At 54.8% G+C, this 7,500-nt stretch overlaps 3 non-coding genes across 3 annotated transcripts in view; all 3 read left to right on the top strand.

The window, feature by feature from the left end:
• Nucleotides 1-3,791: 3,791 nt before the first annotated feature.
• On the top strand, nucleotides 3,792-5,684 carry LOC126326175 (small subunit ribosomal RNA). Its single transcript, XR_007560566.1, has one exon. It is a non-coding gene; the product is annotated as a small subunit ribosomal RNA (ribosomal RNA).
• Nucleotides 5,685-6,052: 368 nt separating this feature from the next.
• On the top strand, nucleotides 6,053-6,207 carry LOC126326173 (5.8S ribosomal RNA). The gene has a single exon (XR_007560564.1). It is a non-coding gene; the product is annotated as a 5.8S ribosomal RNA (ribosomal RNA).
• Nucleotides 6,208-6,395: 188 nt separating this feature from the next.
• The window catches only part of LOC126326183 (large subunit ribosomal RNA), a 4,222-nt gene continuing 3,117 nt past the window's right edge, over nucleotides 6,396-7,500 (top strand). The window contains exon 1 of the ribosomal RNA XR_007560573.1: nucleotides 6,396-7,500. This exon is cut by the window's right edge and continues 3,117 nt beyond it. This is a non-coding gene — a ribosomal RNA (large subunit ribosomal RNA).

The following is a 7,500-nucleotide window of genomic DNA, read 5'->3' as shown; positions in this document are numbered from 1 at the left end:
TCGTAAGTTGCAATCCACCCCTATATCTTGCGTCTCATGAAGAGTTATATCAAGTATGCCAAATTCCCGCTGTCCCTATACATGCAGTAAGTTCGTCATGGGCGCTGGCCGGCAGGCCGCGAGACCTGACGCCCGGCGGCAAAGAGTGCTCCTCTGAGGATATAGATGTTCCGTTCCGCCGCACAATGGTGACGGTGACCGCTGCCTGCGGTGGCAACGCTGGGCACAGTCGATACTCGCCGTGTGGTGGAAGGTAAACATTATGCGGTACATCAGTACTTTCCTAATAGTTCGGTCGTCTCACGGCACTGCTTAGTAAATGATGCAAGGCCACATATAGATGATTTATGCGAATGTCCCTATACGTGCTGTAAGACTGGGCACACAACGTGAATCGCACGTCAGCCAGACACTCGAACATGCACTACTCTCGGCCTGCAACGGAGACACACAATACGTAAACATCTGGAATGCGACAATGTCGAGTGCACCCTCTCTGCCACATTGCACCGTCGACACTATGATAACCAGACCAGTAGGTCCACCTATAAAAGCACAATACCACACTCCTCCGACAACTACCATTGCTCAGATAAACCAACACCACCAACACACATCCTACACAGAGGGGCACCAAATATCACCACCCGCCCTCGTGTTATACCACATGAAAAATTGCAGAAGTGAGAGACACAGACCCGCCAGCCTCTTGCTACAAGCATCGAACCGACGTGACGTATCTGACGGTGACTCAGGCATCCGCGTACTGCCACCACTATCCACCCCCCCCCCCTCTCTGCCCCCTTCCCACACAATACCAAATTTAACCAACTTTATCGCTTAACCTAACTGTGGTTTTACCAGATTATCGCTTAACCTAACTGTGGCTGTACCAGATTATCGCTTAACCTAACTGTGGCTGTACCAGATTATCGCTTAACCTAACTGTGGCTGTACCAGATTATCGCTTAACCTAACTGTGGCTGTACCAGATTATCGCTTAACCTAACTGTGGCTGTACCAGATTATCGCTTAACCTAACTGTGGCTGTACCAGATTATCGCTTAACCTAACTGTGGCTGTACCAGATTATCGCTTAACCTAACTGTGGTTGTACCAGATTATCCCTTAACCTAACTCAATTTGTCCCTTAACCTAACTCAATTTGTCCCTTAACCTAACTCAATTTGTCCCTTAACCTAACTCAATTTGTCCCTTAACCTAACTCAATTTGTCCCTTAACCTAACTCAATTTGTCCCTTAACCTAACTCAATTTGTCCCTTAACCTAACTCAATTTGTCCCTTAACCTAACTCAATTTGTCCCTTAACCTAACTCAATTTGTCCCTTAACCTAACTCAATTTGTCCCTTAACCTAACCCACGTTGTCCCTTAACCTAACTCAATTTGTCCCTTAACCTAACTCAATTTGTCCCTTAACCTAACTCAATTTGTCCCTTAACCTAACTCAATTTGTCCCTTAACCTAACTCAATTTGTCCCTTAACCTAACTCAATTTGTCCCTTAACCTAACTCAATTTGTCCCTTAACCTAACCCACGTTGTCCCTTAACCTAACCCACGTTGTCCCTTAACCTAACCCACGTTGTCCCTTAACCTAACCCACGTTGTCCCTTAACCTAACCCACGTTGTCCCTTAACCTAACCCACGTTGTCCCTTAACCTAACCCACGTTGTCCCTTAACCTAACCCACGTTGTCCCTTAACCTAACCCACGTTGTCCCTTAACCTAACCCACGTTGTCCCTTAACCTAACCCACGTTGTCCCTTAACCTAACCCACGTTGTCCCTTAACCTAACCCACGTTGTCCCTTAACCTAACCCACGTTGTCCCTTAACCTAACCCACGTTGTCCCTTAACCTAACCCACGTTGTCCCTTAACCTAACCCACGTTGTCCCTTAACCTAACCCACGTTGTCCCTTAACCTAACCCACGTTGTCCCTTAACCTAACCCACGTTGTCCCTTTGCCTAACATAGTTCACTGCTCGGAATCTCTGGTGTCGTTGTTATCCTCATGTAGATGTCTTGCGAGTGTTGCTTACTTTCCACATATTCCCGCTATCCACTGTCAATTGTACTGCAATAGGACTATATCGCCCCCCCCCCCCCCTCTGCCCCTCTCTTTGTGTCTCCGTCCTCTCAAGCTGGTCGGTCTGGCGTTTGAGTGTTAAATGAGCCTCGCAGCTGTTCAGTTGCGTTCAGATGTCGACGCCCTCAGTGTACGTCGTGGTATGGTCTGTGTCCATTGTCCGCTGATGTCGTACGCGTAACCCACACGCTGTACCGATCATCGGTAGTTACGTACAGAGTGAAGTAGTGTGATACGTGTGACCGTACGCTGGCTGTGCCCAACGGTGTCGAATCTCAATTTCCATATGTTGTGCTCGATGCTACTTGTCTCGTCTCCCAATAACAGCTAGGTTGCACTGTGGTACGCCGTAGAGGCGTGTGGGAGGAACGTACGAACGCATTGTATGTCACCCTGGGTCGCTGGGGGTGGTGGTGCGGTGAGTCAGGTCAGGTCAGCGTGAGCCGTGTGATGTAGTGACGCGTGTATTCCGACTTTGTCGTATTGCCTCACACAAAGTGCTACCCTGGTGGACCGCGTTCCATATCTGGGACATGCCGCAGATGCCGGTTGACAGTGGATCGCGGAAGGGACATCGCATACGTGCGCGGGCCACCTTCCACGTGTTCTCTTCTGCACATGTCGCAGTGTGTATGTGGTCTGATGTAGCGTGTCGTGACACATGACATCCTGGCATGCAAGAATTGTTGAATTCGCAAATGTAGGTGGACATCTACGTTTACTGCCCAAGATACGCAAATGAACTGGAAATCCGTTGTTGAGCGGTTGTTCACGCTGGAGGTGAATCTGTGATGGCGACGATCGGTACAGCTATTAACCGGTTGTTTCAGCGGTACCCGCCACATCCACACACGTGACTAGGCCCATGTGGGTATGAAGCGATACGCGGCGGTGGCTTGGTGGGACTGTTCCCGGCCGGTGAAGGGGGGCCGCCCGGCGTGTTGGCCGCGCGCTGCGTGGGCGCACGCGCAACAGGCGGCTGGTGGGGGGCGCCGAGTGGCAGGAGCGCCAGCCGACGGGCTCGGCAGGCGGCGCAGCTACGCTGCGGCGCACCCTGCACGCGGCGCCTGGCGGCCAAAGTTGGTTCAGCCGAGCCCGGTGCGAAGCGCGGTGGACATCTGCAGTGTGCTGGTCTGATTGAGGACTGTGTGCGTTGAGGATGCGCCGCCGCCTGGCACTCGGCGCCGCGACGCCGTCTGCTGCTCGGTCGCCCCAGCGGTTCTCGCAGGTGGTTTGTATCGCAGTTGTGCGGACGTGTTGGCGCGTGCGCTGTGCTGGGAGAGTTCGCTTCTGCACCCAAGTGGGGCTTTGCCCTTGTGTGGCGCTGGCGTTGGAGCTGCCGGTCACCATAGGTGGCGCGTGTTGTCTCCCGCCGGCAATGCCACGACAGCACGCTCCCGGGCCTCTGTCGGCAGCGGCAAGCTCAGTTGGGAGCAAGGGTGTTCGCACTAAAACCGTCTACTCGCCTAACTCCGGGCGATTGCGCCTCTCTCGAAACCGACCAAGTACCTAGGACGGCGCTGCGCGCCGCCGGGACCTGAGAGGGTTTCGAGGTGTATCGTGCAGGGGAGCTCGGCCTCCTCCTGTTTGCAGAATAATTGAGCGGACGCTTGCGTGTTCGCGCGGGCCCCCGGGACACACTCCCGGGCGGCCGGCTGCTCAGCTCTAGTTGACGCAGCTCCCTGGTTGATCCTGCCAGTAGTCATATGCTTGTCTCAAAGATTAAGCCATGCATGTCTCAGTACAAGCCGCATTAAGGTGAAACCGCGAATGGCTCATTAAATCAGTTATGGTTCCTTAGATCGTACCCACGTTACTTGGATAACTGTGGTAATTCTAGAGCTAATACATGCAAACAGAGTCCCGACCAGAGATGGAAGGGACGCTTTTATTAGATCAAAACCAATCGGATTGGCTTGTCTGGTCCGTTTGCCTTGGTGACTCTGAATAACTTTGGGCTGATCGCACGGTCCTCGTACCGGCGACGCATCTTTCAAATGTCTGCCTTATCAACTGTCGATGGTAGGTTCTGCGCCTACCATGGTTGTAACGGGTAACGGGGAATCAGGGTTCGATTCCGGAGAGGGAGCCTGAGAAACGGCTACCACATCCAAGGAAGGCAGCAGGCGCGCAAATTACCCACTCCCGGCACGGGGAGGTAGTGACGAAAAATAACGATACGGGACTCATCCGAGGCCCCGTAATCGGAATGAGTACACTTTAAATCCTTTAACGAGTATCTATTGGAGGGCAAGTCTGGTGCCAGCAGCCGCGGTAATTCCAGCTCCAATAGCGTATATTAAAGTTGTTGCGGTTAAAAAGCTCGTAGTTGGATTTGTGTCCCACGCTGTTGGTTCACCGCCCGTCGGTGTTTAACTGGCATGTATCGTGGGACGTCCTGCCGGTGGGGCGAGCCGAAGGGGTGCTTTCGCGTCCCGAGGCGGACCCCGTTTAAATCCTACCAGGGTGCTCTTTGTTGAGTGTCTCGGTGGGCCGGCACGTTTACTTTGAACAAATTAGAGTGCTTAAAGCAGGCAAGCCCGCCTGAATACTGTGTGCATGGAATAATGGAATAGGACCTCGGTTCTATTTTGTTGGTTTTCGGAACCCGAGGTAATGATTAATAGGGACAGGCGGGGGCATTCGTATTGCGACGTTAGAGGTGAAATTCTTGGATCGTCGCAAGACGAACAGAAGCGAAAGCATTTGCCAAGTATGTTTTCATTAATCAAGAACGAAAGTTAGAGGTTCGAAGGCGATCAGATACCGCCCTAGTTCTAACCATAAACGATGCCAGCCAGCGATCCGCCGCAGTTCCTCCGATGACTCGGCGGGCAGCCTCCGGGAAACCAAAGCTTTTGGGTTCCGGGGGAAGTATGGTTGCAAAGCTGAAACTTAAAGGAATTGACGGAAGGGCACCACCAGGAGTGGAGCCTGCGGCTTAATTTGACTCAACACGGGAAACCTCACCAGGCCCGGACACCGGAAGGATTGACAGATTGATAGCTCTTTCTTGATTCGGTGGGTGGTGGTGCATGGCCGTTCTTAGTTGGTGGAGCGATTTGTCTGGTTAATTCCGATAACGAACGAGACTCTAGCCTGCTAACTAGTCGCGTGACATCCTTCGTGCTGTCAGCGATTACTTTTCTTCTTAGAGGGACAGGCGGCTTCTAGCCGCACGAGATTGAGCAATAACAGGTCTGTGATGCCCTTAGATGTTCTGGGCCGCACGCGCGCTACACTGAAGGAATCAGCGTGTCTTCCTAGGCCGAAAGGTCGGGGTAACCCGCTGAACCTCCTTCGTGCTAGGGATTGGGGCTTGCAATTGTTCCCCATGAACGAGGAATTCCCAGTAAGCGCGAGTCATAAGCTCGCGTTGATTACGTCCCTGCCCTTTGTACACACCGCCCGTCGCTACTACCGATTGAATGATTTAGTGAGGTCTTCGGACTGGTACGCGGCATCGACTCTGTCGTTGCCGATGCTACCGGAAAGATGACCAAACTTGATCATTTAGAGGAAGTAAAAGTCGTAACAAGGTTTCCGTAGGTGAACCTGCGGAAGGATCATTACCGACTAGACTGCATGTCTTTCGATGTGCGTGTCGTGTCGTGTCGCGCAACACGCTACCTGTACGGCAGTGGCCGTGCGCCGCGTGCGGAACCACGCGTGCCTCTCAAAACTAGCGGAAGTGTTGTTGTTGTGTGGTACGAGCGCTGAAGCTCTGGAGCGGCTGGCCTGCGGTACCTGGCGCCTGGCGCCGGTTTTGAATGACGTTCGCCCGAGTGCCTGTCCGCTCCGGTGTGGAGCCGTACGACGCCCATCGGCTGTGAGGCCGTTGGACACAAAAAAAAATAGTGGAACAGGGGCCGTCAGACGCCTCAGTCCCGCAAATGCTACTGTCTTGAAAGAGACAGTGGGAGACTGAAAAGGAAAAGATCACCCAGGACGGTGGATCACTCGGCTCGTGGGTCGATGAAGAACGCAGCAAATTGCGCGTCGACATGTGAACTGCAGGACACATGAACATCGACGTTTCGAACGCACATTGCGGTCCATGGATTCCGTTCCCGGGCCACGTCTGGCTGAGGGTCGGCTACGTATACTGAAGCGCGCGGCGTTTGTCCCGCTTCGGAGACGTGGGAGTGTCGTGGTCGCCTGTGTGGCCGGCCGCGTCTCCTTAAACGTGCGATGCGCGCCCGTCGCCTGGCGGTTCGCATACCGGTACTTTCTCGGTAGCGTGCACAGCCGGCTGGCGGTGTGGCGTGCGACACCTCGTACAACGACCTCAGAGCAGGCGAGACTACCCGCTGAATTTAAGCATATTACTAAGCGGAGGAAAAGAAACTAACAAGGATTCCCCCAGTAGCGGCGAGCGAACAGGGAAGAGTCCAGCACCGAACCCCGCAGGCTGCCGCCTGTCGTGGCATGTGGTGTTTGGGAGGGTCCACTACCCCGACGCCTCGCGCCGAGCCCAAGTCCAACTTGAATGAGGCCACGGCCCGTAGAGGGTGCCAGGCCCGTAGCGGCCGGTGCGAGCGTCGGCGGGACCTCTCCTTCGAGTCGGGTTGCTTGAGAGTGCAGCTCCAAGTGGGTGGTAAACTCCATCTGAGACTAAATATGACCACGAGACCGATAGCGAACAAGTACCGTGAGGGAAAGTTGAAAAGAACTTTGAAGAGAGAGTTCAAAAGTACGTGAAACCGTTCTGGGGTAAACGTGAGAAGTCCGAAAGGTCGAACGGGTGAGATTCACGCCCATCCGGCCACTGGCCCCCGCCCTCGGCAGATGGGGCCGGCCGCCCGCGCGGAGCAATCCGCGGCGGGGTCGTGTCCGGTTGCCTTTCCACTCGCCGCGGGGTGGGGCCGTTCCGGTGTGCGGTGGGCCGCACTTCTCCCCTAGTAGGACGTCGCGACCCGCTGGGTGCCGGCCTACGGCCCGGGTGCGCAGCCTGTCCTTCCGCGGGCCTCGGTTCGCGTCTGTTGGGCAGAGCCCCGGTGTCCTGGCTGGCTGCTCGGCGGTATATCTGGAGGAGTCGATTCGCCCCTTTGGGCGCTCGGGCTCCCGGCAAGCGCGCGCGGTTCTTCCCGGATGACGGACCTACCTGGCCCGGCCCCGGACCCGCGCCGCTGTTGGCTCGGGATGCTCTCGGGCGGAATAATCGCTCCCGTCAGCGGCGCTTCAGCTTTGGACAATTTCACGACCCGTCTTGAAACACGGACCAAGGAGTCTAACATGTGCGCGAGTCATTGGGCTGTACGAAACCTAAAGGCGTAATGAAAGTGAAGGTCTCGCCTTGCGCGGGCCGAGGGAGGATGGGGCTTCCCCGCCCTTCACGGGGCGGCGGCCTCCGCACTCCCGGGGCGTCTCGTCCTCATTGCGAGGTGA

The sequence above is a fragment of the Schistocerca gregaria genome, unplaced genomic scaffold (assembly GCF_023897955.1).
Source record: "Schistocerca gregaria isolate iqSchGreg1 unplaced genomic scaffold, iqSchGreg1.2 ptg000977l, whole genome shotgun sequence".
Lineage (NCBI taxonomy): Eukaryota > Metazoa > Arthropoda > Insecta > Orthoptera > Acrididae > Schistocerca > Schistocerca gregaria.
The sequence above is the reverse complement of the archived record's forward strand: the minus strand, read 5'-3'. Positions and strand labels throughout refer to the sequence as shown.